The following is a 25,347-nucleotide window of genomic DNA, read 5'->3' as shown; positions in this document are numbered from 1 at the left end:
CAAAGGCCATACCCTGCCCCAGCTCCGCAGCAAAACACGTAGGAGCCTCGCGGAGCCCCCTCCGCCCTGCCAGAGCACAGCCAGGCTCTTGGCCTTCAAAAATGAGGCCACTACAGGTCCTTTTTTTTTTTCCCTTTCCTTTATGAACGGTGCCTCATTATTGCAGAATGATGTGAGCGCTTAATTAGTGCTATGGGTTAATCACGCTGCCTGAAGAGTTTCCCTCTCTTTCATGAATAAAGGAAGCCAGCTCAGCTTCCCGTTATCCAGCTACCAGCATCAGCTCCAATAAAGCACCATCTTCTGCCGAAGTCAACCACAGCCATCACACAAATACGTCATGTTTGATGTGTAACTGTAGATATCCTTTCTTTATGGGACTAATACTTGCCCTTGGGAATAATTGTGCAGGACTATAGATGAGAGATTTCCATAAAAGGCAGTAAGAGTCACCCAGCTAAAATCACACATAACTCAAGCTAGTTTACCCCTTTGCATTATTTAAATGTCTCCCTGTAATGTGAATGCATCAATTTAAAGGCACAGTGCTGCCAGTCTCCAAGCAGGCAGTTCTTTTCTGGCGACCAAATGCATCTCTTCAGAATTTAAATTTGCATGCATTTCAAAAATGTGCCTATTCCTGTCAGAAACAAAGGTGTCTGCCTTTCCCACTGCTGGCAGGGAACTTGCGGTGCCCGATTTACTGCACCCCTTCACCTGGGTGTCAGGCAGGCAGGGGGCTGTGCCCCCTCTCTGACCCAGATGTGCATACTGGCATTGCCAACCCTTGACTGCTGGCGATTCTCCTGACTCCCAGCGAGCACACGGCCACTTTGCGAGTGGACTGGGAGAAGGAGGAGGAACCAGCAGCCCGTCCGTCCCTTCCACGCAGCTTCCCTGTCCCTGAGTACTCACACTGGCTCACACCTTTCTTGCAGGTGCTTCTGCTAAATCAAAATTTACACCAGTACATGCAGGTAGCCAGAGACTTTTCCAAATCACTTACAGCTTGGCCTTCCATTTTAAGATTACTTTTTCTTTTTCCCCAGGTTTATTTCTAGCATTTATTTTATACAAAGAACACCAGCAAGGTTTGAGTTACAGCAATTAATGAAATTTAACTATATTAATAGGGAGAGAGCCTTTTTTAAAACAATTTTGGTTTTAATGTTAAAAATATGAAAACAGTAATAAGAGTGAGGTAGAAATATTTTCCTTTGATTGCCTGTTTCTTTCTGTGGCTACAGGTATGAACTTGTTTCCTGGTCAACAGGAATTTTTGCGAGTAGGAAAAAATAATTCTGCCATGCACTCAGTCCCTGAGTATCTTGTTTTTATAAGGCACAGAGGTTTTGTCAGTCAGGTTACCTAGGAGTGAAAGTTATGTCTCATAATCCTTCATTCTATTGCCCATTACACACCATCTGGTGACACAGTCAAAGATAATCTGATTTTTGTCTTTTAAAAACATAGCATAGCTATATCATATGGTGCATGCAATATGATAAATTACTTATTTAAATATAGTGCTTCTGTATAGTTTACAAATCCATGATCACCCTCAGTTAACCTGAAAGCAGTTTTGAGCAGGGGTTTTTCGTTTGTTATTTCAAATGTCTGAGTCCCTAGCTGAGATTTTTATCTATTTACAGTTACACCTAAAATCGTACGATTAAGCAGCTAACATCTAATCTAACCAACCTTTAAGCAGCTGTTACTGGAATTCAGTGGAACAAATATCATGACAAAGCTGTTTCATGTCCCAAAAGCAGCGGTGTCTTATTACGGTGTCTTTACTAAGAAGACCCTAATATAATTTAATTATAGACTAGTTGTTCAATGTGATGCAGGAGTTCTCAAGTATTTCAAGTAGATTCTGGGAGTCTACCCATAAAGAGCTCCTTGCAAGATAATGGTCCATCAATATAGCTGCAGGCTCGCAGCAGATTGGCTTTTGTCACTTTATTTTCAGTCTCCAAAAGTAATCAAAATAGTTAGTGGGTTGCCAAAAGTTGTATCCTCACAAAATAAATTTTTTTTTAAAAAAGAATTAATCATGCTGGGCAAAAGAAAGCTCTTACACAATTAACCTGGTGAAGGGAAATAAGCCGTTTACTGTTGCTCAACTCCTTTGCCAAACTATTTCAGCGGCCCTTATATTCTCCAAGGCCAAACCTTCAAACAACAATCTCATCCCCTTCTGATGCAAAAGACACACCCGAAACATTTTCAAGAGGGGTGGAAAGCAGTAGCAGAAGATTTCTGTGATTTGCAGTCAGGTTCTTCTGGGAAGATTACATATTTCTAGGAGACTACACGTACATCTGTACCTCTGCTACAATCACATAATCAACATTCAAATCTAGATAGCTATTTTTCCATGCAGATTTTTATTACTTTCTCTTCCTGGAATAATTAACCACTTTCAGGATTTTTTTAACCTAAGAAGTGAAGTCTGAATTTTCACCTTACTCTTCAACATCAGTTCTGATTAATTCCCTTTTTTCTTGCAGGTCAGCTTTAAATCAGTCTATCAGGCTGCTGTGTCCTTTTGCACTGGCAGATTTCATTCACCCCACAGGCTCTGGGCAAGCCAAAGCCAAAGCACATCCCTACAATAATCGCATTTAGTGATACACCTGCATCACTTACCAGAAGTTTCCACAATCTCGGGCTTCATTTTGGGAGGAGGCAGTAGTGCTCCAATGAAAGACAGTTCCTTGCAGAGTTTCATGTTGGGTGATGGCTCCCCAACAGCCCAGCTGCTGGGTTGCCAGACCGTGCACCGTGGGGAGGCAGGGAATATTTCCGAAACCTGCTGAGCATAGGGATGGCACACAAGCCCCAGGTGCAAGGTCACAGGTGTTCCATTATGCTGCTCCTTTCTCACACACACCTGCAGAGACCTAAAAGCACCAGACCTCATCCACAAAGCATGGAAAGTTTGTCCTATTTTCCTCTGCCTTCTAAATGCAATCGTTCCATTCTTGCTCCCTCTGACCAGGCTGTCCAGCTGCCTATGCCTATCAGGTATGTTCTGCTACTAGAAGGGATTTGAATAAAGTATTTAAGTATCTGGCAAGCATTTTCTTCAATGAAGAAATGCTATGAACTAGGCAATCATATTTTCAACTGTGCTGCCTGCCAGAAAAGTGCACAAACTTCCAATAGCAAAGAAATGAGGTCATTTTGGTTAACTGCCAAAATCAGCACATTTCCTCTTTTGGTTCTGGATGCTGCACCTCCACGCTCCACAATGTGCGACAAGTTGTGAGAGGGAGGTGCAGTCTCTCAGAAAAGGAAATAAAAATTAAACTGGTGGATGTTATTTAAAAAAAAAAAAAAAAAAAGGCGGGGGGGCAAGGAAAAGGGAAACGAAAGAAAAAATAATGAAGCATCCTGATGTTCTATGACCTCCTCCTGAAGATCTATTTAATTGGAGTCCAGTATAACCTTTCTAAGAAGATGCCGATACCTTATTTTGATATTGCAGAAATGTAAAGCCTCGTCCCATTAGAGGAATTCAAAAGGCTTACATGAGGGATATAGCTTTTGCTTAGAAGGCTGGACTGGAATTTAGCAGATCAGGATTAAACCCTGGTCTTGCCACACGTTCCTGTGGGGCTTAAGCAAGACAGGCTCCTGACTTCCCTTGCCTAAGACCCTCTCTTGTGCCTGGTCCTGTGCATTTAAAAACTAAGTTTTCCTGAGCCGGGAATAGGTCATTAGAGTAGAGCAGAGACTGGAACATGGATTTTGGATGCTCATTTGGGCCTCTTAACGCTAATGCAGCACAAACTGAAATGTCAGTAGTAGTAGTAGTAATAAGAATAATAATAGTAATTATCTCTCAGTCTTTATTTTCATGTTAATATCTGCCAAAAAGCGTTAGGAGAAGTTTCTCATTGTGGCAACTACTATATTTATGTGTGTAATTTACAAGCAGCTCATCTGAATAATTTGAATTTTTTATTAAGATTATTTTCTTATTTTCCATTGAGAGGCCTTCTTAGATACTGACTCACATTCAGCCTTGTAGGGAAAAGTGCCAAGCATTTGTTTTTCTTCTGTCCCCGGTAGTTATTTGACTCCTGCATTAAACTCAGCAAAGCCAAAACTGAATAGGAACAATCTTAATTTAATTATTAAATACATTTCAAACTTCATTGTGATTTTAAAAAGATCTTTCATGTGGAGTAGTGGAAATGTGCCAGGGAAATCTAAAAAACTATATGCAATCCTCTCTCCCCACCCCTTCTTTCTTTCTGCCTCTCTCAAAAGGAGGTGAGGTGAGCTCGAATCTAGCAGAGCTAGGGTGAGCTAGTTTCACTTCAGGTTTGCTAGAAAAATGTTACCAGGGCATCATGCCAAGCCTGCTACTTTGGAGATAAATATGACTTTCTTTCGGGGCAGTTTTATGAGGGGCACAGCAAAAGGCCCATATACTATGGCAATTTAATTGCAGATTTAGCTATGCAGCAGCTGCCACTGCTCTGAAGTTCTCTTAAGAAGTTTACAAAAGGGACGTGTATTTATCTGATGTCTGTTACAGTGGTGTAGAGATACACAGATGGCCTTCGACTCTCACCTTCTGCATCACATCATAGAGCCAAACCCAATTCTACAGAAAATGTTAAGACCTTAAATTTGCCTGTTCTTTTCCTCGTGACACTCCCCTCATCTATTTTACAATCAGAGCCAGCTTACTCTCCTTGGGAGGGTCAGATTGGCAGATGAACTAGAGTGAGGAGAGGAAACATGTTAAGTATGAAAACATTCTCATCAGCTCTCACAGGAAAAGGATGTAGCTAACAATAAAAGAGAATACTGCATTTCTCTGCCAAGCTTATCATACAGATCATGCATTTCCAAAACTTACATTTATACCAGTTAAATATTGGTAGTGCTACATCTACAGGAGGCATATTCTGAAATACCCTTCCTAAATTCCCCATAGTAAGTCAGTTCTGGGGGTTTCTTTCTGAGGTTAGCAACAGGCAAGCGTATCACAAGCTCACTTAACTCCGGATACTACCAGAGTGCTAGGAGTTACAGAGTGAACTGTTTCACTGCTGCCTGACCAGTCCCATGAGTGAGCCGTCAGGGAACACCTCCAAGAGCCACTCAGGCAAGGCTGTCATAGACCACTTGCAAGCAGGCTTCATTCACCAGATCCTCACTCGCAGTATTGATGGCCTGGCCTCCTGCCAGGCACAAATACTGTTTGCTGCGCAGTTGGAAGGCTAATTACTTCAGGTTCGTCCTTCCTCCTCCGGGGTTGTTCCCTGCACTTCTTCAGTTTTGCAAAGCTGGTACAGTAAAGCCAAAGAGCTGATAAAAGTATGGTCTGGGCACGGCTTTGAATTGCTTGCCTTTGCTTGGCTCAGTGGCCATATCATTTGCGGTTTCACTGAAAAGCTTCAGCTCTGACTGTTCTGGCCAAGTTTCATGGTTTTCGGTACCTTTCCAGGGAGCAACCAGAATGAGCCTTTAGATGGCCCATCCCTGGTCAAAGCATTATTCCCAGAAACGCACCAGCCAGCAGAGGCCTATTGACCTTTGCTTGCTGTCCTCAGTGCCATCAGGGCAGCTGGTTTTGACTCATTCCACTCTTTGTTCACCTGTGGACATGTCTGCCAAACAGGCAGTACAGGTGATTTTTCCTCCTCACACGCTGCTAGACAGACATTCACTGGCAGCCCTTGGTTTACATTTGGTGTCTAATCAATGGCGTGAATGCCAGGTCAATACCTGTACTCAATTTTACAAATGCAAAAAGAAGAAAGAAAAGCTGCTGACAGGTCATGCTCAGAAAGGGATCCAGGGGGCTCTGTAGGTTGCCTTATCCTCATGGATCTGGTATTGCTGCATGCGATGAAAGCAGTCTATTAACAGTTCATCATAAAATATGCTCGGAGATTTTATGTCCTAAATTATGTATATTATTATTTTGCCTGTTTGGTGACTGTTAGTATAGTGGGAAGTCTAAATCACTGTTATTACGCCTCTGAGTAGTGAATTTTTACTGTTATTTAAATTAAAAAGAAAAAAAAAGACAAGTCCTCAGAAAGAATATTTCAAAAAGCTGTGATCATTCTGGGAGCAGCCTTGAATACTGACTTGATATTTCTTCTGGTCCTGGGATACCAGTTTCAGCTTGTTACTTCAGAGAAGAATCAGCTTTTCTGCAAGGACTGAGACCTGCATCAGTTTCACCGCTTAAAAACGGTTCTTTACATACATTTTCATAATAAAGCACTTTATAACTATTACTCAATTATTGCTTACAGCATTAAGTAACAAGGTATTATTACTCCAATTTTACAGAAGGGAACAAATCATGAAATCTCAAATACTTATTCTGCTTTTGCGTAAGCTTTCTCATATTAATTAATTATGAGACTTAATTACAGTCAATCTCACCACTCCAAGCCAATTACGGAAAACTGTGTAAAGTAAAGTAGGGAAATCTCTGTCTCAGAAACAATCACTTATACTGACAGCACTTTCCACATAGGTATATAAAAGGACTTTGGAGATATTAACTCACACATCCAGTGCAACAAGATGGATTTTTCTCTGATTTTTCCCCCAACTGTCCCTATACTAGTAATCTGAGCAATGAACACTTCTCTTGGCTTCCTCACTCAACTCTGCCCCAGAAACCAAATGCAAATCTCTGCCCCCTGACTTGTGCCTTAATCACATGATCACCTTTCTTTCCAGAAGCAGTAAAGAAATTCCCCAGGCATGTTAAAATCACCAGATTAGAAGAGCTTTAATCCAATCACTATAAACATGGGTAGATAAGAATTGGTATATTATATAATTGGTATATTATATATATAAGTTGCAAATTATTTTTAAGCTTTCTATCTATTTTGAACCTACAGCAATTTTATTTACTGAAGTTTTGTCTGCAAGGGGAATGGTAAGTCCTCTAAAACATTACTTTAAAAGTTTTTGTTCTACTGAAGTATCTATGAACACTTCCACAGCCTGTGTTGAAACATTAATTTATTATTTCCCACAGCACTTTGCCACAGGGATTCACAACAGGTTTCAATGCCTTCAGCAGCAGCAGCATTCCATGGGGAACCATTCTCCTATTTCCAAGTCATGGCTCTTACAAAGATGGACTAAGCCCAGGCAAACTGGCCTTTTTATATTAATACCAACTGATCCTCCCATAAAATGTGCACATTTAAAATCAGAGGAGAAACAAAAGCAATTATCATCTTTGGCAGTTTGTCTAATGAGGGCCATGAGTTCAACTAAATCTACTTGATTAAAATCGGGGACAGACATCAAACTGACAAATAGTCATCTGAATTTTCCTTAATTTCTTTATTCTGTTTGCCAGTGAGCGAAGGCTGCTCTAAAAGACTCTTTGTGAATAAAACTGTAAATGTAAGTGGAGGAGACTCCATTCATTTACGACTTTGACTTCTTTGAAGCCAAGATTTCCCCCCAGTCTTCACAGTTATGACATTTTGTGTTCAAGCTGGCCTATTCCAGCAGAATATTCAGTCTGTGCTCCTTGTAATTATGCCTTGTTTTCATCACACTATAACAAGTGTGCTACGAGAGTTTCACGCACCAGAATCGACCACACAGTATATTTTAAACGCTCTCCAGTTGTCTAAGTCAGCCTCATGGCATGGCAGCAGAATTAAATACAATAAGATCTGGCAGGCTGCATTCACAGGACTGCATTGTAAAAAGAGGAAAAGTAAACATTAACATTTTGACTTTTCTACAGTTCTTCTAAATACTTATAAGTAAATAAGAAATACCTTGCTAAGCCTGAAAAACCAGGGTTTGCAGGTGCAGTTAAATCAGGCACCTTTCAAATACACATTCTTTCTTATTTTGCAGAGCTTTCCCTTCTTCTTTGCCCAGCAATACTTCCATACTTCCGTTAGGCCAGGAAAGGGCAGCTACAGTATAAAACAGACAAAGATAACCCAGGCATTCAAAAGAGTGAGATGCTCAAATGCACACCTGAATTTCCATACCTTATCACAGCCAAGAAAACTCCTACTTTTCCCTTTTCAAACAAGGGAGATGCCATCCACCTCAATTTAGGCACAGAGGGTGGATAGCAAGGATCTCCCTCTGGAAGCCTTCAAAGGCACACAGCTCTCTCCTCTGAACATACAGAGAACTAGAAGCTTTCTTTAGTAAGACTGGCTTACCAAGTACCAAAATTTTAGCAACAAATTAAGCACTGAGTCCTCTTAAATTGGGCCACATCCCCCAAGCTTCGGAACAGACACTTTCCTTGAAGATGCAAACTATAAATTGCAAGCGGAACACTAAGGCATAAACCTACATCTGTGGTAGTGTTGTTAAAATAAGCATCAGAACAAATTCTGTGTTAATGACAGTCATGTATTTTCCATGCTTTTAATACTAACCCCTGAGCTTCATTATTATATTTAGTGTCTAGGGCAGCAACGCTTCCTACCCAGCACCCATCATCAGTCCAGCAATTAATGGCATACCACTGACCTTCCTAGAACACCATGGAAATTTTATTACTGTACAACTCAATTGCATTTCGTACAACACTGCCCCATAACTATGTCTTATTATAAAAAACTCACGTGCTTACAAAAGGGATAGTTGAGCCAACTGAACTATTTATAATTTGCAAGAATAAAAAACATTTCACAAGATTTGCAACATACATACAAAAAAACATTGCAGCCTTAATACAAGACAGATGTCACTGAGATTCACATTATAGACAAATGCGGAATGGAAAATATTCCCTGAAGTCATAATGGCAGGGTTATGCAGTACGCTATTTAAAAGCTATTCCCCAATGCTGCCCTTTTCCTTTTAGCCAAAACCCTATCGTAGAAATTGAACTGAAGGAAGTCAATTAATTGAAATTGTGTTTCTACAACTGAGGAACTGGATGTGTAAGATGAAGCAGCTGAAGGAAAGGACAAGGCACTTCCATATATTATTCAGTACTAGAAGAGAGAGCTGGCAGTCATGGCCTATGTCTTCTACCTTGGAGTTACCTTTCTGCAAGTTCGCCACTTTGAGGGGGCTACGTCCTACTTCTGTCCTGCCTTACTCTCTTCTCTCATTTGTAAAAAAATGCTACTGCTCAGCACATTTACTCTAAGTTCAAGAGTCTCCTTGCTCCTTCCCAAAACAAAGGGTTCACAAAATAAATAATTATTGCATGACTACTCTAATTTCAAATTGGCACACTAGTGTAAGAGCTAATGTACGTCAGAGGAAGAAGGCTTTCTCCCTGGACTCAAGGGCTGTGTCCAGATGAAATAACTTGTCACACCCAGGATTTCAGTGCTAGCTTCCAAGTTCCCAGAGTCAAGCGACCCAGCAGGACACAGCCACAAACCTCCATGCTAACACATCTGTACCAACCACAGACTCAGAGAAGGGACTAGTGCGGCAGGCCACACGGGCTTTTTGGAAGGTGTACATGTGCACTGAGGAGCCTCAAGAGCTGCTGTTTTGGTAGTTTGCACTGTTCTTGTGCGCTTCTGAATCACTGTTCTTGTGTGCTTCTGAATCGTCCTCCAAACTTCTTCCTGGAGCCATTAATAGGCAGCGGGCTGGCAACATGCCCACGTGCATGGTAAGGTGAATCACCCATCCTCCAAAGTCAAAACCCAAAGAATATCAAGAGATAACTCTGGAGTAAACTGGAGGTCACCACAATGCTTTCTTGCAAGCCAAATGAGTAAAATACACTTATTTTAAAATATCACATCTCCCAAACACTTTAGAATAATAGAATCATTTAGGTTGGAAAAGACCTTTAAGATCATCAAGTCCAACCATAAACCTAACACTGCCAAGGCCACCACTAAACAATGTCCTAAGCACCACATCTACACACCTTTTAAATACCTCCAGGAATGGTGACTCAACCACTTCCCTGAGCAGCCCGTTACAGTGCCTGACAACTCTTTCAATGAAGAAATTTTTCCTAATATCCAATCTAAACCTCCCCTGGTGCAATTTGAGGCTGTTTCCTCCTGTCCTATCACTTGTTACTTGGGAGAAGAGACCAACATCCACCTCAGTACCCTTGTTCAAGTTTCCACAAGCAATGAAAAAGCTTTCTAGCAGGGCAAGTTCCACACATCTCAGGCAATGCATTTAATTTCTCCAAAACCTGGTTTTGTCAGTCCAGTTTCCAACATTTTTTGGGTAAAGATTCATAACCTATACTGCCAATCACAGTAAGATTATCTAACAAAAAAAAACCCCTCATGAACAACACTTTGCTTTGAAGAATTGCCAACACATTGAATGGATGATGTATCTGAGGCAATTAAGAGCTATATGATAGTAGCGGTTTTGGGTTTTTTTTAATAAGTTCATTAAAATTTTTCAGTTGACATCAATTATTTATTACTGCCTGTTTTCACAGATTCCCCCATTTCAACAATACAGCAGAGGAAATGGGAAGTTAAACTAGATTCATTGTAATGGAAAAGGGATCTCACCATTTAATTCAGTTTGCTCCCTAATCACAAATGCACAGAGAACATGAACTAGGGAAGAAATATGTAAAGTGATGCTACAACATAGCATGCAGTTTAAAACCTCCTTTCTTGTAGAAGCTTGGGTTACAAATCCGATTGGATAGTACACACATTATTGAGATTACTGCAAAGATGTGGGCAAGGCTATGATTTGGAGGCAACAACCCTGCTCTGTTTGAAACTAAATTCAAAATACCCATTGATTTTGCTGACACATTGGCTTAGATATTCTTGAAGCCTGATCATAGAGCATATTAATATATATAGAGAGATGCTTGGAATGACTTGCTATACATCTTGATGTAAAAAGAAGTTACAAAACGAATGCAAAGATGACAGATGAGCCTCCCCTCTCCCAGCCAGGAAAGCTTTTATTGCCATCTCAACACTTTCACTTCTGCCAGAAGTCCCCTCTGCCCGCGTGGCCTCTCCAGCTGTCCAAAGTGTCTCCTCCAGACAGTATTGCTGAGCAGGCGGAGCATGGATTAAACAGTATTAGATGTTCTTTCTGTCATTTTGTTTTCAGTAATTTAGAGAATTACTTTTTCTTGTTGTGGATATTTTTAAATGGGGTGAGGGACATGTTTCAGAAAAAAATAAGAATCTCCAATATCAGAATATATCGGAAGCTCAACAATACTTAACATGTCTCTGTGACCATGAATATGTACACAAACACACACACGTGCATGCACACACACATTAAGATTAAAGTCAAGTCTTTTGGAGGAGGCTCACAAAAAAAAAAAACCAAACATGTTCAACAGGAAGAGTCTGTTTAATGTAGGATTTAAGCAAGGCTCGCTCATTTGCATAGATCACTTACAGCAACAGCAATTCATGAAATTCTTCTGTAAAAATCGTGCTGTATTTTATCTAAAGCGACACATTCCTTGCAGATCACAGTGCCTTTCTCATGCTGTTAATAAGATAATCTGCTACATGAGGCTTACAAATCCATTTAAATTGATTTTAATTAATGAATCAATCACTAGCCACTGATGACTTGGTCTACAGACAGCAAGCAATTCAAAGCCCCAGGCCTCTAATCCCAAACCAAAATCCACATTAGAGCAACAGGACATCTCTGTGATCAATAGTAGCACAAAGATGTTCAGTTCATACACATTTAAAGTGCATGAACTTGATCAAAATGTATCTCGAGATCTTATGCATTACAATTCCCATATTCAGGACTGTTCTACTAGGAAAACAATATTAAATCATTTACATTTCTTTGCAACTGAAATAAATGAAATCAAGCACAACTATAGCCTGCTTCTAAATTTTACATTCTTATTCCACTTGAAGGTTTTTTTCTTTGTTCTTAAAAAATCAGTTGTTTAACATTAATTAATAGAAAATTGCAGTTCATATGGTCACAAACATGAACAGTGCCTTTTATGTATGCTTTGATCCTGTAAAAATTCTCTGCTATTCTCCACTGCTAAAGTGCTTAAATTTTCCCTTAAAAAGAAAACAAGAAAGAAGAAAAAATTCTGTCCCAAAAGCACCATGCAGAAGCAGCATGAAGAACATCCTTGTTATTTCAGTAAGTTAATTATTGTAATTATTGTTATTACAAGAAGTTAATTACAATGCAGTAAATTAAATCCACAATAGGTGGTGTGATGCTGAACACTGCAATCCCTAAAGCATCAGCATCTGGCTCCCCATAGCAGAGGGGACACACCTGAGTGAGGCTTCTTCTCCTGTGTACACAAACAGCTGGTGCTTAAGCACGGCATCTGTGAATAAAGCACCACTTAAACCAGCCAAGAAAATGCAAGAAATGATGCATGCCTCCCCAGGAGCCTCTTTCCTCGATGTAAGCTTCTAGCCCTTCTTTCAAAGGGCTCCCTCACCTGATGTGGACTTACCTCCAGAAACAGAGTAGCAGGTACATGGGGAAATTTAATATCAAAAACTGAGATCTCTACGTACCAGAGGAGCTGGTGCCATGAGAAATGCAGTTATGGACCAGTCTCTCTATTTACATTTTTTAAAATGCTATCTGCACCTTTGTGGCTCAATAGCATCCCATTAAATATTCTATGGGAAATCTCAGTCGCCTGGAATCAACAAAGCAGCTTGCTTGGGTGCTCGCTGCCGTGCCAAAGGTCCCAGCAACCCACGTCAGGCATAGCTCCATTATGACAAAACATCCCGTGCCCTATCCCTGGATGGATGCTACCAGCCCTACTGTGGGGAAAAAAGGGGAGTTGGCATTGGCTATTGGAAAAGCGCCCACGAAGACTGTGCTGACACAAACCTGGCAACCAGGAGAGAAGAGTCTCATCCTCTCCCTCAGGGGCAACCTCACCCATAACTCAAAACAGTCCCTCAAAGGCTCCAATGTCATTGTCTGAGCAAGGGATTGACCCTCTCTGGGTCTTTCCCGTGAGCATGGAGTTGTACAGACAGAGGGAGGAGGTGGGAAAAGTCTCTGTTATGGATATGTGTCTCCACATGGAAAAGATCTCAGCAACCAGCTGCCTTCAAGGTGGTCTACATTCCTTCCCCAGCCCAATCCTTTTTTGTACTGCCTGACAAATACAAGACTGAAAAAGCACCACACTGGACACCAGTATGGGATCACCTGTGTCAGCCATTTGGCTCCAACACTCTGTAAGTGGCCATTAGTTACACTGAGGTCAATTTACCAACACTGAACTGCACCAGCTAAGAAAGAATCCAACTTGTAGCTTGCTTTATTAAAGCAATTTTACGTATCATCTAATACAAAAAATGTTGTTAATGTGCAATAACCATTCTGTCTGTTTAAATGAAGACCTCTGTATTTGTTTTTAATCAATACTGCATATACAGTTTAAACAATGCTGTCAAAAGTAGCTTTTTAAGGCAGTGACTCGCTAATTCATTGCTCTCAGTACTTGTGTTCTTCCCAGTTTGTTATGAACAATTTTTTGGAGGGAAGAACAAAAAGAATAATTAAAGAAGGTAGGTTTGGCTCTTATGAGCTGCTAATTCATTAGAGAGTTAAATTAACCAAATAATAAGTACCAGATACCAAACTATCTTCCATAATATTTAAGAAAAACAAGAAGGGTTGAATATTTTCCAGGTGTAAACACACTAAGACCAAAACATTGTACCAAACCTCAATCTGGCCCAGTTAGCCCAAAAAGGGGAATAGTCTGTCCTCTTGCAGGATGTCATAGTGTACAGGCACTCCACATTTAAAGAGAGATTCTGCAGCCAACAATGCTCCACTGACATAGAGATAATCAATGTGTCCTTGATTATGAGGAGGCAAACAGTTTTCACTACAAAAAAGGAGACTGAGAAACAAATCATGTGTTTTTATTTTACAAGTTCCAAGTTTGGGTTGGGTTTTTTTCAAGCCCTTTTGGAGCACTGAAACAAAATAAAAATAGTTTGTTGCACAAGCATAAAACAAAGTAACTGCTAAATAAACATTTTAAATTTACTCCTATGTGTTCAGTTCTCATTCCCATTACTCTTCAGGAGTTGGATGGTATTACTAAAATATCTTCCTGTTTTCTGGTAAACTGATTAGATGGGTTTTGTCCAAGAATTGTGCTATAGTGTGTTCCCTCTATTTCATATTCTGAATATCACTGCTGGAAAATGTACTGCAGCACAAAACATAGTATATGCCAGTATATCCTGACATTCAAATCAAGACCACAAATTATAAACAGTTTCAGCAAATTGACTGGAGTGCCTTTGTTCCTCAGACATACATCTTCCTATTGCTTACAAAAGCAGCATATACTAACCACTAACACTGCTATAGCCAGTACTGGGAAAGGAAGTTATTGAAGCCTGGATTTCCTGCTTTCAGTCGTAGCCAAGAACTGTGAGGCTTGTAGTGGTTTCAGGAACTGACTCATCTAATGATTCATGGATAAGATACTGGTTTTAATATATTTCTGATCATAAGACTCAAACTTCAAAAACAGTGATGCTTAATTTTTATTTTAAAGTAAAAAAAAACCTACATAAATCAAGTAAACAAATACTGTCATGGGACATGCTGGCTAATAATTATAAATGTGTTTTACAGTGCACTCTGTTTTTAAAAAAATAGAATGTTAAACTTCCTGGAAAATAATTTCAACAGCACGTTGACAATGAATTCAAAATCCACTGTCAAAAACCCAAGTACTTTTGTTGCAGTCCTGATACGGCTGAACTTCAAGTGGAGGACAGGTGGGATATCAATTGCATTTTCAGATATACCCTTAGGTACACGTACACCTACTGCTACACATTAATCAGTGACTCCTAGAGCTGCGATTGTTAATGCACGTGGTTTCTTTAGCTGTGTATAAAAAGTACCATCAAAGATCGGCTGGTAACAATGCATTTGGGTGTTTGAAACAACAGGAAAGTTTTGTTTCCGGGGTGGCTGGAACCACAGAGGTCAGTTTTCAAGCAATGACTGACACTGGATGTTAAGCGCTCACAAATACATGCGTTTTGTGCTAATTCAGAATTCACAACCAGCCATTCTTCGTGAGGGAGGCATGCCCTCCAGTGCAGCAAAATGCTTTTTGCCCACAACACAAATCTCATCAGTATGCTGTAACTTGAACTGCCAGGCTCTTGCACCTAAAAAATAGCTTGAGATAGAAGCTTAATTCTGTGAGGCTCATGTATGGAAAAGTACTGGTTTACTTTTTAATTTTTGAACGGCAGACTGCAGCTACTCACACACTATGTACAGTGTTGCGGGTGGGGGAAGATATGTTAGCATTTCTATATTTCACCATGTGCACAACTAGCACAAAAAAAAAAGAAAACAAAATGCATGTTGCTTGGAGAAAAAAAGAGAAAAAAACCCAGCAGTTAAAACAGTTGACAAGAAAAGGCCAAAGTGCGCTCAGTGGCTGGCAGTCATTTTATGGCTATAGTCCTACAGCAGATTTACTTAGATGACGTCAGTGGCTCCAATCCAGCTTTTCTTTGGTAGCATTTACCACTTGCCTCTTGAAGCCTCCACTATGCTACAGAGCAGCAGACCATAATCAAAATTCCCTTTGTGAAATAGAGTTTACCTCAGGGCACAGAGGCATCGCTAGCTGAATTGCAGGCTCTTCACCCTGTACTGCATGCCCAGAAATAAATAACCTACAATACTGTACTTTCCTTAATACAGAAGAACCATTAAAAGCAGCCTGCTACCTAAAAAAGGGTTCTTTAATTTGTTTCCAAAATCTCAGAGGCCAGAATATTAGTTAATTTTCCAAGCAACCAAGAACTATGATAATTCTACTGTCCGTTGGACTTCTTCGTATTGTTTTAGAGATTTTGGAAGATAAAGTTATTTGCGGGTCATTATTTCACCAACAAAAAATATTACTAACGCTAGAGGCTAAAGTGAATTGGTATAGGAAGCTGCACATTTTAAAATTGTCTTTCAAATGTGCCCCTGCAACTGCTTATCTACAACTGGTCAGTAAGCATATAGCAAATATGCCAAGAAGCAGAGCAAGAAATCACTATGCGTAAATAATAGTCAATTTAAAAAGCAAAATGCACATTATTTAGAGCTATGGATTTCCTATCACAAAACAATGACTGGAACCAATGAAACACTAGTAAAGCCAAGTCAAGCAGATACCAAATCAACTAAATCTCACAGGCTTTGAAGCTTAACCAAAAAAACAAACAAACAAACAAACAAACAAACAAAACCCCACAACCTTGGGGTACAATAGATGCATCTTATTGTACTAAGTAAACATAGATTAGTTAGGTTTTAATGGCCCCATCAGTCCAAAGACAACCATACTCATTACAAGTGATAACTAGATGCATTAGTGGACTGAAAATTGCCTCTCACAGTTAAGCACTCAGAAATTACTTATAGGGAAGATGCGCACATGCCTCACAGAGAATTGGAAGTCTCAATACCTCTCCTTTCCCCACCTCTTCTCTTATTTTCCCGCCAGTCACACCAGAATGAGACATCACAGGTCTAATGTGCAATAAGCCAGAAGACAAAAAAATGCTATTATCATCCAACTGCATCTGAATCACAACATAGACCTGAACTTCAAACCTGAATTCAAAACAGATTTAAAATTTGAGGTGATTCCTGAACCAGCTCTAAATGGACAGACTCTAGGATTTCATGTCCCTGTGGAGAAACTAAAAGCCTCTGTTAGCAGCCTTAGATGCCAAGCTAAGGGCAGGAAACCTTTCACATTTTCTGGAGATGTCCACGTTTACTCGGACACGAGCAATGTAATGGGAGCATCACCTCTCGCTTCATTCCCACCTGGTTGGCCCCGAAGTGCTCTGCTGGCTCCTGCATTTTTCCATGCAGTTCATCTGGGTGGACCTCAGTGGGGCATTAAAGAATGGCTGCTGTTCCAGACTGTCACATTACTCTGTTCCAAAGGGACAGGAGAAAATTTTTCTTCTCTTTGACCTCCTTTCATTATTAAAAAAGTGGTGTCACCAAACAGATTTAAAAGACGATTGTAAAATCCTTTGAGAGAGAATCTGCTTCTTTTATTGGTCATTGAGGATCCTGGACATGAAAGGCATTGTACAAGCACAAGAGGTCCTTTCTTTCCAATAGCCAGGCAAGGAAGGAGTGTAAGCAGTGTGGCGACTGGGATGGGCAAAGAGACACAACAGCGAGACCACATCCACGGGCAGCAGCAGAAGAGACAGGATAAGGAAGACCTGGTGATATAGACAGCAAAAGTAGAGAAACAAAAAGCCACCATGATTCAAAGAAAGGAGAGCTCAATCAAGCGCTGCCCAAGAGCAAGTAAGCCGAGGAACAGAGAGGGTCCAGGCAACCAGAGACAGACACAGTGCCCTGCAAGGAACAGCAAGACAGAGCCTGTAGGGCAGAAGATACAGAGGAATGTGCTGCAAGGTCAGAGAGCAACACGAGCAGACCCAACCCTAAGGACAGCACTGCAGCATTGAATGGAAGACTGTATTTATGGTTTGAGACTTTTCCTGCAACAAAATAATTACAGCCACAGAAAGGTGGGTGTGGGGGGAAGATGAAGGAACTTCCATTGAATCTTCAAGACTTCTACAAGACTTTCAGTTGATTGTGGAAAAAGCAGAAAAAATGAAAATCTTCAAAGATCAGCTGACAGCAGATATAGGGACACAATTATTTTTAAAGTTTAATTTTTTTGAAAGAATAAAGGTAAAATCAGGGATGTGGAAAATGAAACTGTTTACAGAGTTTTGCCTTTTATTTTAAACTGTAAACTAGCTTTAGGACAAAAAGTGTGTATGCATGGTGGTGGTGGATTAAATAGAAATAAAATTTCCTTTCTCCCATTAATTATATATATTTTAACTATATATTTTTAAATTGAGATACACATAACAGGGGCTTTAATCCACCAAACCTCTATGAATTTACCTTTCTTCCAAAGTCTGTTCTGACATTTTCTCTCCTCAAAACCAAAATGTCATTCTTGAATTATAATCTCCTAACAGAAAGACAACCATGTAAAAAAACATGCCAGCTAATTCCAAAAATAAGCACAATTGTTCAGGGCACCATGAGGTGAATGAACGGAGAGAGATTCCACCAAGGGAATAACTGTGATGTCTATAATGTTAAGGAATAATTTGGCACCAAAAAATACCCAAGGCCATACTGGTTGGCGATTCAAACATGAAGCATATCAAAACGCTACTGATAAGCTAAATTAACAGATAGCTTATCTGAAGCATATACTAGCCATATGGTGCCACAACTTCTGTTGCCTGTTGCTGGCATAACAATAGGCTACTGCAGTCTTGGACTGGAAGCACTATCTGACAAACTGTCACAGCATTTTTTTTTTCTTTTTGCAGAGCTCTAGGGCAATGGTGCACTCGCCTATTTGCATTTTTTTTTTTTTAAACAGGTGAACAAAGAGTAAACCAGATGTCAACTTTAGAAATCGAGCTGTCTGGATCAGGAGATTTAACAGAGGCAGGCATACTGCTACAGCTCAAATCTAGACAATGAGCTTTTCTAAAAACACTCTGGCCTAGGGGAGTGGCTATTTAAAACACTTGGCTTCTTTTATTTCAGCACTATGGAAGTGAATTCTGCTCTTAAATGCCAGCTCAAATGAAGTCATTTTGTTTCACTGGGGCTTTCTTTGCATTTTAGAAATGTAGCATGTACTGTAGTAAAGGAAAAGACAAGTATGAAAAAACCATTCAGATTATTTTTCAGCTAGAAGCTGCATAAAATGGAAGGGTGGAAGCTAACAATTTGATCACATACAAAAAAAAAAAACAAATAAAAAAATCTGTGAAAAGATAATTCAACTTCAAGTTAAATTTAATTTATTTTCTCCTCATTAAAAAAAAACCTACACTTTTGAAATCTTTAGAAAGACTTGGTATTTACAGCCCCGTGAAGCTCCACGAAGAAAAGGTGTGAATACTGATAGATAAGGAAGATTTACAGAGGGACTTTAAAATGTTACAGAAACACAATCTGTTTATACCGAATTACAAAAGCTTTCTTCTTGCTTTATTTAAGAAAATGAAATCTTTGTTACTTACATACTATTTGAGGGAAAATATTTTAATAACAACATAGTATTCGACTAAATCATTTCAAAAATTGACAAAATAAAAACTACTATCAATCAATATATAGTAGGTCTGTCTATGGTATTCAATTATGAAAATGTGGTTTTAGTTGTGTTCTGTAGCAGTGTGAAAGACGTAATGAGAAAAATAGGTAACTTTCTGTTCTAATAATCTGTTCTGCTTTGATAGGCAGTTATGGGAACATATTTATTTTCTGACTTATACCCAGCTAAGTATGTAGCATTTTTTTATTATCTTTTCAAATTGTTCTTGAACATTCTCAGTTTAAAAAAAAAAAACCCTCCTTTCATGTTAAGTTGAGATTGCACTTGAACTCTTTCCAAAAGCCAGAGCTGTACTGAATTATGATAATTAGAAAGCTGTGCGCATAAAAGGCAGTACAGTTGATGCATTTAAAAAAGTTCATGCCAGAGAATATAAGTTCAATATGTTCTCACATAATTAACATTTCCCATCATTAGCAGCAGTTTTCAGTTCATGTATCTGTAAAAACAACAGCACTCATCATTGTTTTAGATTCCCAGTCAATAGCATTTTAATAGTTTTACACATAATCCTAAAAACTTTCCTTGCCCCTCCCAGCAGAGATTTCACGTTCTACCTTCTGATCTGCTAGCAAATAAACTTGTATTTTCTGCTCATCTGCTTCTGCTGCCACACAGACTGTCTCCGATTCGGGAGTTTTGTGAGGAGTTAATAAGAGCTAGAAATCTAAGAAGGCCATTTGGAAAGGTACAACAGGATGCAGAGGGAGTAATCACGTTGTCCCAGTAAACAATGACTAGAAGACAAAGAACAAAAAGTTGTAGGTGATACCTTTGACTGGACAAGAGCCAAACTAAAACGGGCTGCCTCTGAGGAGCTCAGACACAAGCTGGAGGGACTAGGAAACGGGGTTGCAGCCCTGCACCAACCGGGCAAGCGTCTATAAACCCTTTACACACTGCGGATTTTCATCGTGTTCTTGACGTATGTACAGAAAGTCATCTAACAACGAAGGGCATGTAGCACATGATGAGTTACTCTCTGAGACATTCATAGACTTCCTGTGTGGAATATCTCAAATTAGTTGTTAGGAGCCACATTTTTGACACAGGCTTGTTGCCTTCTTTCTCTTCACTCCGCTTCTTCAATCTGTGTGTTTTAAAATTAATATAAATCCAGTGGAACATTAAGGAATTGATATAGTATAAAAGTTGCGGAATCTGCATGCACACAGAGAGAAATTTTGTCCTTATCAATAACAAGATAAAGCTCAAGTGATCGCAATGGGATCAGGATTTCATACAAAAACAAGAGAGGTTCAGGGTATTAAATTAGAAAACTCCTAGCTGAATTTTATGCGACAAATTTGAGGAGCGGATTTGAAGTTGGTGCTTCAAAGGATTGAAGTCTGCAACTTTTCACTCTCTTATGTTTTGGAAATGAGCAATCATTAAAACCAAACATAAAATTATTCCAGGAAATATTATTCCATCCTTATTCCACTTGCAAAAGTCAAAAGGAGTTTTGTGCAAGAACAGAGAGCAAGATATGGTTATAAAGTGGGAATTTATGGCAGAGATTTTTCTTCTAAAAATGTGTCTTCAGTGTGGCTTAGAGTCAGTTGGCTTTACAATAAATAATGCCATTAATCTGTTCATATATCACAGGACATAATTTAAATTATACAGTACTTGCACAAACTGCCACAAAACCTCTAACAGCCGTTTCTTTCAGGGAGATGATTTACCTCTTGCAGGTTCTAAAAAAAATTGTCAACAATTTTTTTTTTTTTTTAAATAGTAAATGACTGTAGTTTAAGGAATATAAAACATTCCTACTGGAGGCAAGCACTAATGGCAAAGTGCTGCAGGGTGACAAGACAGCAGTTAAATCTCAAATCCCAGGGAAAAAAAAGTAACTACGATTTCTCTCATGCAAAAGTAGGTCCCTCTGATGAACTCGGAATTTCAAAATCAAGTTTAAAGGGCCAGTTTCCATCCTCGTTACAGCTAACATAATATAGCAACAGGCCATATGAAGTCGATGAAATTAACCTGAATTTAGACCAGATTTTTAAAAAGTCAGCCCTCATCTCATATTTGCACACACTGTGAATAAGAGCAGAAATGGAATGAGTGACCAACTTTTAATAAAAATTTGCCTGCAAGTTTTAGACAGATTACAAGCAAAGTAGAATATAAGCCCCGTACAAAAATTTGAAAAAGTATGTGCGTCAAATCTGATATTCTTTTTAGTCAAAGATACAGAATAGCACCCATGTCCTTCTTTAGACATCAAATATCATACTAACCATGTACATAAAGCATATGCTGTAAATATCTTAGTATTTGATCCAGCGAATGTTTATTCATATGAGTCATCCCAGTCACTTTAACCTGAGTAAGGACTGGATCTAGCAAACCTTTTCTTCTCAAATAAATGGAATCACTTCAGAAAGACAGTTTTTAAACCATGTCTGGAAAGATATAGCATTAATACTAACGTCACAAAGAAATACCAGGTGAAAAGAGTGATGTATGCGAGTGTATATACAGTCAGAAACCATCATGTTTGAAGGTAACCTTCTCAGAAGCACACACACTCAGAACTGTACACAAGATCTTTGTGTTTTGGAAACAGTCTTAGGCACCTTCCAATAAAATCAGATTACTTCTAGTGAAGCTGTTCCAACAGTGTAACCATCCTACTTTATAGATTGAAAACTGACAGCTATATCATAATACACAACTACATATTTTTACCTTTCACTTTTTGTTAAGTGAAAGACACCAGAATTTCTCTCTAGCTCCAAGAGTCTTTATTACACTTTTGCCTGTACTATATCTTGAAAATTTGCTTACAATACGACCTACAAAGGTAACTTAAAGAAAAAGAAGGAAGAAATCGTTTTTCCTCTGCATGTGACACAACTGAGCTGAACTTTCTCAGGCATGGACAAAGCTAGCCTAAAAACCACTTTAACGATATCCAAAACCACTACACTGTCCAGCAAGAACAACAAAAAAACACTACTTACAAATTATACCAAACATGTTACACACATGCTTATACATCTCCACACATCACAATACACTATCATTTCTCAGCTGGAAACTCATGGCGGGTCTAGTTCATAATTAAGTTTCTGTTGTTCTTTTTTAGCCATTTAATTAAAACTCCTTTATACAAAGTCTGTCTTTACTAAGACTCCTGTCAAATAAAAATTTTTGCCTCTGCTCACACAGATCCTACTCAGCACTAAGAAACTGTACAGAATATAAAACCGTAATTTGAATCTCAAGAGCTGTTGTTATACTCTCCTGGGTGCAAAGGCTAATAATATTTACTTCACCAAAGCAGCGCATGTAAAACTGATGCTCAAAATACACATAACATGTCTAGCAATAAAGCACTTTCCAAAGGTATTTCTAGATTACTAAGAAGAAAAATTTTAATAAATCCTTTGCATCCAAAATTTCTGCTTGGTCAGCTGATAAAAACCCGTAGCAGACAAAAAACAGAATTATCCCTACTGGTATAGAAAGTGCCGTACAATCTAATTAAAAATCAGTGCAGTGTGAAAAGACATGTACTACCACAAAGGTGAAAAATAAATGCACCTCAAAAAAGTTTACCCTTAATGAAAATAATTTCAAAAAGTTGATTTTAAAACCTTGCAAGTTCAAAACGTGACCCAAATATAAAACCTTCAGTTTTGTGTTTTAAGAACGTTCACTGTATTAATTCCTGTATTTCTATTCCAAAATAAAGTACATGTGTGTGTGTATATAAAGTATAAAACCACACACACATATACAAGCAAAAATGCATGTTTCTTTCCTGCTCCCAGAAGTAATTTCATATATAAGTCTGTGTCATTTTTGATAGCACCATCTTACCATCAGTACAGTCTAACATCCCTGTAATGGTATTCCCCAACTATTTATAGAGAGAGAATACATCATACATTACAGACACGCATTCCCAATCTAGGGTTCTAAGAAGAATCCTACATAATTTTAAATTAAGTCCTAATGTAATTATAATCATTTTTGTTTTCATATTCAATTGCAGGTAGCACTTAGTCATTTACATGAATTTTCCTGTAAGAGGCATTCCCACAGAGATTTCCATATTAGATGTACCGCATAATAACTGAACGTTCAGCTAGAGAAAACAGTATTTTATCCGTACAGCTCCAAACTTTGCCATTATCTAATTTAGATATCTCTGTAAAACCGCTAACTGGCAATATTGCATTTCTAAACTTTATCAGCACTAAGGGAAAGCAAATATGCTTCTGTTAGGCAGGAATACAGCTGTGTAGGTACTTTTTTTCCCCAAGGCTCTGCCATTTCAGCTTACATTTCTCATATATACCATTTTAGGTCAGAAAATGCCAGTACAATCTGATGTGTCTTGGCCTTTCTTTCCCAGAGGGTGTTCAACAACGAAGAGTTAAAAAATACTGGGAGCCATTTACATTCCGCAAGCGTAGAGCAGAACTGCTCCCTAACTTTCCAGCACTTCTGGAGGTCACTTTTCATTTCTTCATATCAAAGGCAGCCACTTGTTTCTAATAAGTTAACAACTCTCCTGAGAAACATGGGTGGCTGGTATTTCATTGTTTCATAAATATTTTTATACTGTAACACCATTCAACTTAAAACAGATTTCAAGAGAAGAAAAATCATTACTAGGATTATGTTCAACTGAGGCAGGAGCACAAACTTTTTTACTTGGTGAAAAGAGAGATTTTTTTTTTCCCTCTCTCTTTATTTCTCCTCGTTGTTTTTGTTGAGTTGTTTGGAGGGGGCCGCATTGTTTTAATTTTGTTACAAAAGCCGTACTGTATAACTTTTTCCCTCCCCCTTAGGAGTGCACTTCCTTTGAAAACGCTCCTTCTGTGAACAAAGGCTGCCACCGGCCCTCCGCATCAGCACTGTGGACATCTGTAGAATAGATCTCTTTAAAACCTCACGGATAAATAAAAAAAAAAAAATTTAAAACAAACAAACAACAACAAAAACAAAAAAAACACCCCTATGGTTCCTACCGAAAGGAAGTTTTCCAGGGACAGTCTTCTCGGTGTTGTTGTAACTGCGACTTTGTCTTTTTTGGATACAATGTTTCTGCTGACTCCTGAAAATTTTCCACTTGAATGTGCAATTAACCAGCAGCAGCGGCAGCAGCGGCTCTGGAGAAGGAGAAGAAGTAGCGAAAAAGGACATTCCTCCTTTCATCTTTTAGAGGAAAATAAAAGGGGGGAAAGAAAGCAAAACTCGGGGCACGGCAGGGCAGCGCAACGAGGCGAGCTGCGGGCCGGGCCGCTCGGCAGCCCGCACCGCCGGGGGATCGCTCCGGAGGGCTGCGAGCGTCTGCGGCGCGCCCGGGGCTGTTCCCAACTTCTTGCTTCCCCGTGGAAAAAAAAAAAAAATGTGAAAAATGCCGAGGATCGGTGCGCGCGCGCGTGTGTGTGTGTGAGTGTGGTGTGCGCGCCCGCGTGTGCGCGCCCGGCGGCAGAGCGGTGACTCAGGCAACTCGGGGCGAGCGGCGGCGCGGGGGAGCGGAGCGGCGCGGGGCGGGCAGCAGCAGCCGCCTGTTGCAGCTCCGGCCGCGGCCCCGCAGCGGCACAAACTCCGCGGGAAACAACTTCTGCCCCTGCCGCGGCCCCTCTCCCGCCTTGCCCCGGCACCTGCGGGGGCCCCCTCGGCCCGGGACCGACTCCCCCCACCCCACCTCCTCCTCCCCCCTTTCCTCCCCGGCCCCGCCGCACAAAGCGCCGGCGGCGCGGCGTGCGCGCCCGCGGCCCCCTCTTACCTACGCGCCGCCGCCCCCCCTCCGCGCACCGCCAGCGCGCCGCGCTCCGACGGTAAACTTCGCCCGCCGCCCCCGGGCCGCCCCGGCTATTTATGGCCCCGCGCCTATTTTTAATCAGCCGCTTAGGCTATTTATACCGCGGCGGTAGGTTGCCGCGGGCCGGCGGACGGAGCCCTCGGAGGATGAGTTGCTGCCCGGCCGGCGGCGGGGCGGGCCGGGCTCCCGGCCGGGCTGCGCGGCGCCAGCGATGCGAGGAATGCGCGGAATGAGGGGAGGAATGAAATGAACGCGGGAGCGGGGCGGCCGCGGGGCGGAGCGCGGCCCGCCGCCCCCTGCGGCCGCGGGCGGGCGGGGCGGGGCGGCGGGCGGGGCCTGCGCGCCGCGCTGACCTCATAGGGGAGCCCGCGGGAGGGGGCCC

At 40.4% G+C, this 25,347-nt stretch overlaps 1 protein-coding gene across 4 annotated transcripts in view; it reads right to left on the bottom strand.

The window, feature by feature from the left end:
- TEAD1 (TEA domain transcription factor 1) overlaps nt 1-25,138 on the bottom strand; it is a 161,547-nt gene extending 136,409 nt beyond the window's left edge. For 2 of the 4 annotated variants that reach the window (XM_086749006.1, XM_086749010.1), the window contains exons 1-2: nt 24,930-25,138; nt 24,166-24,306 (exon numbers count right to left, since the gene is read on the bottom strand). The gene's annotated coding sequence lies outside the window, so the exon portion shown is untranslated. Of the gene's footprint in view, nt 1-7,796; nt 7,888-24,165; nt 24,358-24,929 lie in introns of those variants that run through there. The other 2 variants (XM_086749007.1, XM_086749008.1) reach the window with 2 other exon arrangements.
- Nucleotides 25,139-25,347: the final 209 nt, after the last annotated feature.

This window comes from Chlamydotis macqueenii, chromosome 5, assembly GCF_036417535.1.
Source record: "Chlamydotis macqueenii isolate bChlMac1 chromosome 5, bChlMac1.mat, whole genome shotgun sequence".
Lineage (NCBI taxonomy): Eukaryota > Metazoa > Chordata > Aves > Otidiformes > Otididae > Chlamydotis > Chlamydotis macqueenii.
The sequence above is the reverse complement of the archived record's forward strand: the minus strand, read 5'-3'. Positions and strand labels throughout refer to the sequence as shown.